Source organism: Pinus tabuliformis, chromosome 3_1, assembly GCF_031772625.1.
Source record: "Pinus tabuliformis cultivar Carrire ecotype Pingquan chromosome 3_1, CPIR1, whole genome shotgun sequence".
Classification (NCBI taxonomy): Eukaryota; Viridiplantae; Streptophyta; class Pinopsida; order Pinales; family Pinaceae; genus Pinus; species Pinus tabuliformis.
In genome coordinates, this window is record NC_142301.1 from 120,250,716 (window position 1) to 120,263,392 (window position 12,677).

Here is a 12,677-nt window from a genome sequence, read left to right on the forward strand (position 1 = left end):
AGTTATTTTGGAGCTCTAGACTTGTGGAAGACTTTGATGTAATTTGTTATTTGGGTAATAAGAATGAGCTTTTTCTTGATCCAGCATTGAGTTAACTTAGCGAGTTGAAGCTCTTGGGTTAGGGCCCAACTGTAATTCCCTACCTAATCTTATCATGCAAATTTTATTAGTGTTTAAATCCTAAAAATATTGACTTATAATTATCAAGAAATATTGGTACATACCTACATTTGTGAAACTGTAAATTTATTTACTGATATAAATTTTTTTATTATTAAATTCCAAACTTGTCTTCTCAAATTTAAATTTTGATAGGATATGGTATCCTTCCATTTATTCCAATTTAAATATCCATATCCCAAGGTATCTTCTCCAAATCTACTTGGGAGAAGATATGGTAAGAAAAGTCAAGGATACTAAATGAAAGGATGAGGGGATAGTTATGACATTTATGATAGGTGGTTGAGGTGGATGGGAGGAAGAGGCATAAAAGGGGAAGGATAATGAGAGGAGGGGGCTAATCCTTGGTCTTGGTTTTGGTTTTGGTTATGCATTTGGAGGAATTCTTTTTGGATGAGGGATGTGGAGAAAGAGGAGGAAGATCAAACTTGGATCTGGAGAGTGTTGGTTAAACTTGGACACACTACATCTTGTTGGACTTGGGCTCGGAGAGCTAGGGAACCTATGGAGGTTCCCTGGGCTACGAAATACTTCCTAGTTGGTTGGGAGGAAAATCCAGTTGGGTAGTCAAGAGGAGCATCCCAATAGATTCAGGAGCTCAGGAGCATCTCAACTAAGCTATTGGAACAAGTATTCCTCCATTTATTGATTACTTATGTAAATGGTTGCAATGAAATTCTTACTTATTTAATTTGTGGTAAATAAATTTTTATGGTATATTATCATCAAATAAATGTTTAGATATAAATAAGTTATTTCCCATCTTATTGTGTTTAAAATTAGAGAAATTTAGTTTTTAGTTAGAGGACCTTAGGAGGGAGCCTCACACATGGTATTAGAGCCTAGGTTCAAAATCTAGACCTTGAAGCCTGTTACTTTGTCGAAGGTCATATCCAAAACCAAAGAGAACAGTACCCTCTTGATATCCCCAACCTAGCATCTTTCATATCATGTCGTGGAAGTAGTAAACAATATTCATTTGAATAATCAGATTAGAATGTAAGGAATGTCACCTCTGGAAAACTAATTCACATTTTTGAATCATCAAATACAGCTGAAGGTCTACAATGTGTTGCAAGAATATCAGGAGTTGCTTCCTTCGATTTTATTTTATTTTTTTCCAAAACAACAATCTGTTGATACTCCAGGTCATATCTCATAAAGTCATCCTCACAGTTTTCCACCATGTTTGCAAGATGCCTGAGATTTTTTACATGCACTCCATTGGAAGCCAGGACCTGTGTATTTACAATATCCTCATAACCAATATTTATATCTGCAACCAGAACCTGAGAAATCACCACCAACTATTCATCTTCTGTTCGTGCCATAGAATGCAGTAGCTTGTCCAACAATTTTACTGGAGCATCATAGTCATAATCCTTTCCATATTCAAAACGAAGGTATGGCACAGACAGAGCTGAAAATACAAATCCATCTATGATGTAATAAGATGGAGGCTTCCCCTTTATATGTGCAAGGACTAGACATTTGTGAGTAGAAATCTCAATATCAAATTCATGATACTCATAATCACATAGAATTTTGACTCTGGTATGCTCTGCTATGTACTTCTTTGAAACAAGGTAGCTAAAACCTATGTGCTCACCATGCTTGAAAGAAACAGTTCCATCATTAACAATATCAATTCCATCAAAACTGAGAAGAATATTTGACGATATCAAGAATTTCGTTGTTGGAGTTGTTGGTTCTACCTTTCCCACATCATTTCTTCTTTACAAAGTTCCTGAATTGTGGCCTCGGCAGCTTCCAAGGAACCTTTAGGATGGTCATTGCCTCTCATAAAAGCTATCGGATGCATGCCCATGTTAACATTTTCTATACTCCCTTGGGAACCTTGAGTTGATCACTCCTGCAACTGCTTTTGGGGGTTAACCATTGCACCAGTACCCATTCCATCGAAAGATGAAGGGCTTGATTTAGACGAATCTTGGTCATTTCCTGTCCTATTTAGTACACTGCCATATTGAGAGCTAGTTGAATCTTGTTGTCTGGGTAAGCTATTTGTTGTAATTCTACCAGATGATAAAAACTTTGCCGAGTCCAAGCCATGTCGTGAGGTTGTAGGTGAAGAAGCTCCATCCTTAGTCTGTTGAAAACCATAACCCAAGTCACTGCCAAATGAGAATCCAACACTCCCAGCAAGTATATGATCATAACTTTCAAATCTATTATCAGTATCATCTACAATAGAATTATGATCATCCTGTTCATTGGCACCTTCTTTACGTCATTCAAACTTTCTCAATCCTGCTCTTGGATTAAGGCACTGAATTTTGACACTCAAAGTAGTTCCATGATTGCACTTCTTCAGTGGCAGAGAAATGGACATTGGAAACTTTGAACTCAAATAGTCACCCAAGTTTATTATATCTTCAACAAGAATGCCTAAGTGAGAAGATCCCATTGAAACAACAAACTTGAACAGTTTTTCCTTGAGCTATTTTGATGCATCATCTTGCAAAAAGTGCACAGATTCTGACACAGCTTCAGACCACTGGCAGCTCCCACTTCGAACCAAAGCTTTGTTAGTTCTAGCAATTGCTTTTCCAGTTTCCACAAATATTATAGAAACGAAAAGCTTATCCCAGCCAACAAGTACCTATTGGAGTTGTTGGTTCTACCTTTCCCATGGGTTCTGTTGTAGATCCCATGTATTTTAGCCCCAAAACGTTACCTACGAAGGAAGGAGTTGAGGTTGAGGCCAAGTAAACTCCTCTACAAATACCCACTTGGTCTGCTCTGTTGTACATATTACACCCATGAATCATTAATTCTTTTGAAGCACTATGCGTTATGCTGCTAGCGCAAGAGAAAATAGAGAGGTTTATTTTACATGCTATCTAATATGCTTTTAAGTAGGCTTTGTTGTTCATGTCATTGTCGTTTATTGAAAAACAATGTTCTTATTTATGCCAAACTTGATAAATATTAAACTAGATATTGCTATTCTTCTTCCTAATTATGTGTGCATGTGCATGATTATTATCTTGACTTGAGGTTTTAGTAGGAGATTAATAGTCTTGCATTTTCAGCTTTATGGTATCCTCTCTATCTCATAAACATTATATTTAGTTTCAAAATTACTATTGTCCTCTTTCTTTACCTCAATATTTTTTTTTAATTTTGTCCAAAATACAAAACTTCCATTTTTTCTTCCAAATACTTGCTAAGATTATTACCCAATCAAATAGTAGGATGAGTTGTATGTGTCCAATAAGTTTTGTATCAATGTATTTGGCTTCAAACGTGAACCAGACTTTGGGTTTGGGAGCTTGAGTAGGTTAATGCTCTAAAACATTGTTTCTCTTCAAAGGTTACAAATTCCAAAATGGGAAGGGGTAGCGTATGTACACTTTTGTATACTTTAGCAGTAAAATCATTGTGCAAAGGCAGTCCCTTGTCCCATAAACAAGGAGTTTCATACACCAATTTAGTGTCTCGCTTGACCATTACCTTAAAAATAAATTATGATTATTATTTATGCTTTGAGTGACCAGATATGAAACTTCCATAGATCAAAAGTTGCATGCTAGTAAGCTTTGGCTTTCATTTTGTTTTTCAATTAGAAATATTTGATCCTTTTTGAACTTTCAGTCTCCTTAATGTCAATTGGATTGGAATTGTAGGAAGTCAAATTTGGTGCCAATCCCTGAAACTATTATGTTCACAATAATACCGTTAGTTACACAGTACACCTTACAAACAGTAATAAGTTCATGTTCAATTATCTTAGGTTCTAGTCTATAGGGAATATTATGAAGTTTGTCCCATGGGCTAGAGGAGGGTGCATAAGAAATATCCGTATTTGGAACCGAGAGCACACTTGCCAGGTTTTTAACTTTCGGTTTTCTCGTCGCAAGCTCTCCAATTTGTTGCTAGACCACTGTTCGATGAGCTATATATTATGGATAGGCTTAGCGTACAATTGGTATTTAAAGTTTATAATTTGAATTATCATATATGATCCGAATGGAAAATGGCATCAACCCATGGTACTCATCCACGCATATTATTCATCGACCCATGGAATTTACCCATGGTATTGTAAGTGACATCCACCCATGGTATTATTTCACCCATGGTATTTGCCCATGGTATTGTGACATCCACCCACGGTATTCATTCACCCATGGAATTGGCCCATGGTATTGTGATATCCACCCATGGTATTCATTCACCCATGGAATTGACCCATGGTATTGTAACTGAAAAATACTATAAGTAGCAAGTCACATTTTGTAAAAGGAGAGAGGGTCCGCTACAATGTAGCCTTTACAGCTCAGAGGCATGTAGCTGCCACATCTCTTCTCAGAGATAAGCTACCATCGCCCTAGCTGGTTTATTTCCATTTCTGGTTGTAAGCATATTTCAGTATTTTCCATTAATGAAATGAAGTATTATTTCCGCTGCATAACTATCTTTATGGTTACCTCTGTATTTTGTTGCATTCATGTTTAAATCTAGATCAGTGGGTTTTCATAAAAAGTTTCTTTTGTGGTATCGTTTATTGGGCATTCTCCTATTTTTCTTCTGGCAATTCAATCTTTTAGATCTTGGGGGTCTCTCCTCCCAATATCCATTTCAATCTTTTAGATCTTGGGGGTCTACCCCCAAGATCCGGATCAGTGGTATCAGAGCAGGTTATGATTCCATGAGAATGAGGGTTTCATGCATATTTCAGTCTCAAATTTTTTGTAGGAATTTTTTTTTTTTGGGCGGCAACTTTTCAGATCAGATCTGAAACATTTGGTACAAAATTTACAAAAACTAATACCAGATCTGGATTCCTCTCGAAAAATCACCCAATTTCAAAAAAAAAAAAAAATGGGTCGAATCGGAGTCCGAATGTGGGAGATATCGCTGATTTAAAATCAGCTATTTTATCAAAAATTTTGTGACGGCGGAACTGTTGCAGCACGAATCTGAGATCTCAGAGTCTCCAGATAAGGAATTCCATCACATGGGAAGATGAAAAATGATCCTTCTGCTTCCAAAAATAGGTTATAATAAATACTCTGAGTCATATTGGCCGAGTTATGTCCATTTTAATTCTGGAGTAGCATTCGGAGTGGGTCCCATTGGAGACGTGCCCTCCCACCCCACTTTAGTAGGCACCTGCTTCACATCCATCAGTTTCAACATAGCAGCATTCGGCTTGGGTTATTTGGAGACGTGCCCTCCCACCCCAGGCTATGTAGGCACATGCTACTTCATCAGCAACAAAGATCACAGTTATGGGTCATCCACAAACATCGAAGTCCATTTGCTCGGCCGCACACTGTCAGTATCACAGTTGGTCACAAGCATTACAGGGTATCTCTATCCTCGGATCTTCATGGTTATGGGTCATCCACAAACCCACACTTCAACGAAGTCCATTTGTTAGGCCGCACACTGTCATCATCACAGTTGGTCACAAGCATTACAGGGTATCTCTATCCTCGGATCTTCGTTTATCATGGTTATGGGTTAACCACATAAAACCCTTATCTTCAGTGGCTCTTCATATTCAACAAAGACTTTGCAGGAGGGAACTTTATGCAATGGGGACCATTGCTTCTTAAGGAGGGAGGAATGATCCGAATGGAAAATGGCATCAACCCATGGTACTCATCCACGCATATTATTCATCGACCCATGGAATTTACCCATGGTATTGTAAGTGACATCCACCCATGGTATTCTTTCACCCATGGTATTTTCCCATGGTATTGTGACATCCACCCACGGTATTCATTCACCCATGGAATTGACCCATGGTATTGTGATATCCACCCATGGTATTCATTCACCCATGGAATTGACCCATGGTATTGTAACTGAAAAATACTATAAGTAGCAAGTCACATTTTGTAAAAGGAGAGAGGGTCCGCTACAATGTAGCCTTTACAGCTCAGAGGCATGTAGCTGCCACATCTCTTCTCAGAGATAAGCTACCATCGCCCTAGCTGGTTTATTTCCATTTCTGGTTGTAAGCATATTTCAGTATTTTCCATTAATGAAATGAAGTATTATTTCCGCTACATAACTATCTTTATGGTTACCTCTGTATTTTGTTGCATTCATGTTTAAATCCAGATCAGTGGGTTTTCATAAAAAGTTTCTTTTGTGGTATCGTTTATTGGGCATTCTCCTATTTTTCTTCTGGAAATGCAATCTTTTAGATCTTGGGGGTCTCTCCTCCCAAGATCCATTTCAATCTTTTAGATCTTGGGGGTCTACCCCCAAGATCCGGATCAATATAGCTTGTTAAAGATTGTATGTCTCAATTTGTTTTTTCCCTTGAATCAAGTAATGTTAGATGTTGTTTATTTCCGCCCCAATTATCAACATAGAATCCAGTGCATGTCTGCCTTCAATAGAGTGTATACCCTATTGGTTGTACATATGCCAACATAAACCCTTCATATAACATATATTGTGGGAGCATAACTCCTGGAATTCTTCACGGATAATCTAGTTGCTATATTAAAATAAAATGGCACTGGTTACAGACTTGTATCATTAATGTGTGTAGGTTTTGAGGTTTATTATCTTTTCCTTTAGTTCTAAATATTGTATTCAATTATAGGATTTTCAGATTTGGAAATGAGCATGCATACTTTCTGGCAATTTGATTCTTTCAAATAGAAGAATGCAATGGGATAAGTTGTCTAATTTTTGTGGGTAATTGTGGAGGGATGCCTATTTTTTGTACAAGACTAAGTATATTTTTCTAAAGTAGACTTAATAGTATCTTAATATAAATAGGTGTACAATTTTATACTGATTTGAGTAGGATAAGGACCTTTATTTGTGAGTATCATGATATTTATTTTCTATGTTTGCTTGTAAACTTTTATTATTAGTCACATAGTCTTACATGTCAATGAGATTACTTGGTCTATAAGTATTGCCGAAATACTTTTGGTAGAAAGGTAATTATTTAGAAAGGAATGCAAAATTTCACCTTAACAATGTGCTCCTTAAAGTCTTAGAACTCTCGTATCCTTTTCCGTAGGTGCCTGATTTCCTCTCTCATTTTCTTGGCAAGAATGAAAATATTCTTTCATTTTCCTAAGACTCCATCCTCAAGTTCCACAACTACTCTAGAGAAATGAACCCTCTCAACCACCCTTCTTGGTTGGACTCCATTCCTGTCCCAAGATTCCTCTCTTAATTGCCTCTTCCAGTGACCTTCTTAAATCATCTACTTCAAGGCTTTGGACTTAAGTAGTTACGACTACCCTAAAGTTTGACTGTAATGATTAACTCTTGCCATGCCCGGCTACTTTGAATCCCAACTTAGTCAGTGCTTCCCCGAAGTTTGAATTGTTGAGTGCCGCTAAGTTGTTCTTTCCATAGGTGATTTCTTTAAGAGGCTACCATTACCTCACCATTCTCACTACTTGAGGCATTAGCAAGCCCATCTGCTAGTTGGCTAACTTACCAGGATATGGATACAAATTCAGATCTGCCATATTTCTGCAAAGCCAAGATCTGGATATGGCAGGGGAATGGCAAGTACAAAGAAAATCAAAATACTTTATAGTAAAAAAAACAAAATAGATTTAAGAATCAAAATCATGCAGGAATCAGAATAATAGAGCTATAATTAATAACCAAAAAAGAGAGTTCCCATGCATATTACTATTAGTCATCCATGTACCATAATTGATAACATTGCTTAGATGTGTATTGTTGTTTCTTCATAACCACAATATTTGTTGGATTAGTTGGTAAAATGTTTTGTTTTTATGCTGCTTTGCTGCATAAGCCTTGTGAATATTGGATGTTAGGCTTTGTGCTTCTAGAGTCTAGACATTAGCCTGAAGGGTCTCAGGCATAGTTATACAAGGTATTTTTAAACTTATATTTATTGTTTTAACAGTATTTTGATGGTATTAGACATCTTCATATCTACATACATTCTTTCTTTTACTTTTTTCTGTTTTGAAATTAAAATTTTTGAATATGTATATTCTATTATTAATAAAAATAAAAGTACCAAGTGTAGTTAAATAAATAATATTAATACAAGATAATAGTGTCTTAATTCCTTTATTATGCAAATATGTACAGTATTATTGTAGAATTTCTTGAAATAGGTATCCATATAGGGTATGAGGGTCATGAATTTGAAAGTTGGACAGCTGTTTGTCTGAGTGTCCAGACTCCATACAAAGACCCATACAATTGTTCGTATGTTGGCCAGGTGTTTGTTAGCGGCCATTTCTTTCTATCATATGGTATATGGACCCATGATAGTTGAATCGCAAAGCCAACCTATGAAAATGAATGTATACTAAAATACTGTAAACTAATATTATGAAAAATTGTAGTATAATTAGTATATTTAGTAAGTCTCCACAGTGACTTCAGACCATGGCTCATATACCAAAAAAAAAACAAAACAAAAACAAAAAAAAACAAACTTCATGAGTTCCATAAGTCACACTTGATGAAGGATTTATATATAAAAGGATATAAATCTTTGTGAATGGCATTCATCTCCCTGGCCTTTTGGCATCATGTTATTACATTAGTTGCTTTATTAGTCTAATCCATATCATTTTTTTTCTCACAATATTGAATAAAGAGTCGTTCCTTTTTAAATCAAGGTTGAGTGCTAGATGGTGTTTGTTAACCCTAACCAAGCATGTTTCACATGGAGTATTGCTGTTCTTTTTTCATATCTTGTTACCAAAGGCACTTATATAAGTGACTATCAATTAACAACTTCTTTATACTAAGCTTGAAATTGTAAGATTATTTGAGGGAATTCATGGTTTGTGATTACATTCTCCTTTTCACTTCCCTCATGACATTGTTGATTACCTCTGGTGAGTGCTAATGTGTCTTAAAGAAAGTTGTTTTTATGCACACTTACTTAGTGTCGTTGTCCTCGAAATCACATAACCATGGGGGTTTGTTACTATGATTTATTATTGATATCCAATGTTAGATAATGCACATTATGTCCTTGGTTGGCATCATTATTTCTTGTCTGTGTTGATCTAAAGATGATCTGAGGTTTTCATTGATGTCAACCCAAGCAGCATCAGGGGCTACCCTGATCTTGCAAGGGAATTTTGACATGACAACTTACTCTATTTTGAGTCAAGGATCTTCCAGATGGATTCTACTCGTTGCAATGTTTCCGTTGATATATGGCACACCAAGTAATTCTTCACAGTTTGAGAGATATTCATGTTTGAAGTTAGTAACCTCAATTAGTGGGCTAAAACCCTATGGGGTTGTGGCATGGCACTCATAATTGGTTTTGGTCATTGAATAGTCAATAATTAATAATTTTTTAAGCTCCTAAAATCCCTCCAACATTCTCTATAGATGCCCCTTTCAACTTTATAAAAAGAAATCTCATATATCCTCCAAATGAAGTGATCGTGGCATTTTCGATATAACTTCATTTCTGTGAAGTCTTAGATTCTGAAATAAAAACCCATTTGATTCGCAATCCTGATGAACGTTTGTTGGGAATGGGATCCCCCAAGGATAGTTTTGGGGCTAAAAGTCCATCTTTTGGGTCGAAATTTGTAATAAAGTTGTAAAGTCTCCAGATTTTGTGGTCGCAGAGCGGGGAGGTGTCATGAGTCATAAAGGGTTGTCCACCCTTATTTTGTAAAGTCGGCTGTAAAAGATCTACCCATGGTCCACAAACCATGGGATGGTATAAAAAAAGCTAAGTAAGTAAGCTCTAAGTAGTCTAAAGGAGTCATAAGTTATAAGGAGTCTGGAATGAGAAGGAGGAAAGTCTAAGTTTCGGGTCTTAGTGTAGGTAGAGGCTCTGCAGCTGAGTGTGCAGAGGCCTAGGGTAGAAGTCTGTAGCTGAGTGCGCGGACCCCTGTAGCTGTGTGCGCAGGGCGGATAAAGTCTGTAATCACTTGAAGATATCAATAAAGAGAAATATTTTACAAACTCTGTGTCTCTGTTTCCAGTTAATGCATCTTGTCATATTATGTATGAATTTCATTTATAATGCTTATGTGATGCACGAACGTATGTAATTACGTTGGTTAAGTGAACGCAAGAACATTTGTTTACACGGTGCTAACTATGATTGTTTAATAGGATAAGTAAGACACTTAAACTAGTTTGGTAATCTGCACGGTACACTACCATAGCAGTGCGAAAGGACCTAAGCCGTAGGTTAGGGCTACACGAAGGTCAATCGTAACTTTTCGCAGAGGTACTAAAGGGTGGAGTAAAGGGCTAGTCTGGAGAGCTGTAGAACTAAGTGACCTGCGTGACAGCAAGAATAGAAGGAATAAACTGACATCACAACCATCTCAGGGTGCAAAAACTTGGTTCCAGCACCCCCCCATACTACTTAGGGTGAGACTTCGGTCCGCACCTGGCAGGCTAATGCCGAAAGGGCCAGTAGTGTAGGGATTTGTTTGGCTAACTAACGTTGAACCTAGGTCAAGCCCCTCTAAGCCAAAAAATGGTTTCGTTGCCAGGACCAGAATCTTCATAAGAGATGTGTGATGTCGTATCATTAGAATCCAACTAAGAAAGAGATCGAAGACTAGTTGGATAGGAAGATCCACGAATTCATGGCACAAGAGAATAGAAGTCCACAACTGACAAAGGAATGGTGGTTGGATAGGTGCCTATATACATAAATACATGAGATCTTTTTATGTTCCTTTCTGGTTGAGCTATACGAGTGGGTTGCGAAGCTAGCAGATAGCCAAGGAAGGTGGAGACTTGACGGTCCTATTGTTTGGACCCCGGAGCTAGTACAGAGATTGGAAGCCTCTAAGGATAAGATCGCCAGCGTTGTCAATCATTGGCTCGATCACATCGTAGGAAGATTTGAGACTAAATTCGTGGTCAATACCTCAGTAAGCTACAGGGAGGCAGAGCGATGATTTTTCTGAGGTCCACGAGGTAAGTACTTGAAATCTTTGAATACCTAGATTAAAATGTTATTGTGCGAAAAGTGGGTTATGAAGCTACCTTGATGTTCAGAGGTACGTGAAGCGGAAAAACTTATAAGAACGAAGGAAGAAAGGGCCCTGAATATAGTCCATTAATTTCACCTCCACGAGGTGATGAAGAGGGAATAACACAGGCTTCTCCACGAAGTGCTATTCAGTTAATAAGATAAGGATTCCCGCGACTACCACCTCCACCCACGCTACCTCCAACTTCACCACCATCGCCTGCAACTTCACTCGTACCACCTCCACCTCTACCGTAGTTCAGCACGGTGAATTCATTGAAATGAGGACTCAAACCAGTTTTGGTTCATGGTGAAAGTTGTATGGGAAGCTCAAGGCATTACAGATGATCACATAAAGAAGGCAACACTGGTTAGTGCTCTGCAGGATTGCACACTAACCTGGTACATCAAGTACTCTAATGATAACCCAAATTCTGGGGTGGCAGACGTCCAGACCACGTTGAACAAAGAGTTCAGTAGGCCTAAATCTAAGTTACAGTCGATTGCGGGGTTCAAGGAAATCACGATGCAACCAACTGAGACCCCTTGGGAACTAGATCAAAAGTTGAAGTATAAAATCTGTGAAGCTAATATGAACTTAACAGATGAACAACACCGCAAATGGTTCGTGGCTTCACTCCTGCCACACCTAAGGGTTGCATTGTCACAATAGAAGATAACGACTCAAGCAAAGGCCTTAGAGATTGCAATGAGACTGTATGGAACACTGATGCAAGATCCAAATCTGGGGGTTCAACAAATCCATGCACAGTTGAAAAATATTTGCCTTGAGATGCAAATTTTGAAGCAGGACAGAACAGTCCGACCAGAGGTGCGTGAAGAGGTATGGTGCCTGAAACGTAAGGGTCAGGGGCATGACAAAGAACATTTCCTGGTTTTTGCAAACTATATTATAGGAGGGGGGCTGATGCCTTGGAGGTCGGAAGCTCAGGCAGGACCAAGCGCGGGGCCTGCATTATGTTGTGCTATATTTCAGGTAGCAGGAAAACATGCCATGGATAACTATCATTTGCTGCATAAGTTTGTATAGACACCACAACAACTATTCTGCAACTTCTGTAGGTCGGTAGGGCATGATGAGCGCAACTGCAGAAGATATGAATTGATGATGGATAGAACACCCACCTATAGGGTACAGGCAGAAATGCAGCCCCCTGACCAGAGCGCGGGGATGGCGCAGACAGGCTTTCAGGGGCACGAACAAGGCCGAGGTGGAGGAGGACCTGGCAGAGGTCAGGGACAGCTAATCTGCTACAATTGCGGAGGACCAGGACACTATGCCCATGATTGCACTAACCCAACATGTCCGTCGTGCAAGTATTGCACTATGTTTGATCATGAGATGGAAGATTGTCCTACGTTGATAGCGAGGATACACGACAAAGGGGCGCTACCACCTCAGCCGACTCAGAACCTACAGATGATGAGGTCTGAGCCTCGTGAAGAGGATCTAAATGTGAATATAGTGCTCTGAAGTGGAATTGCAACAGGAGATGATAAGGGG

General features: G+C 38.4%; 1 pseudogene; it reads right to left on the reverse strand.

The window, feature by feature from the left end:
* Positions 1-1,208: 1,208 nt before the first annotated feature.
* Positions 1,209-2,008, reverse strand: LOC149186058 (protease Do-like 9 pseudogene; annotated as a pseudogene).
* Between the last annotated feature and the right edge of the window lie 10,669 nt (positions 2,009-12,677).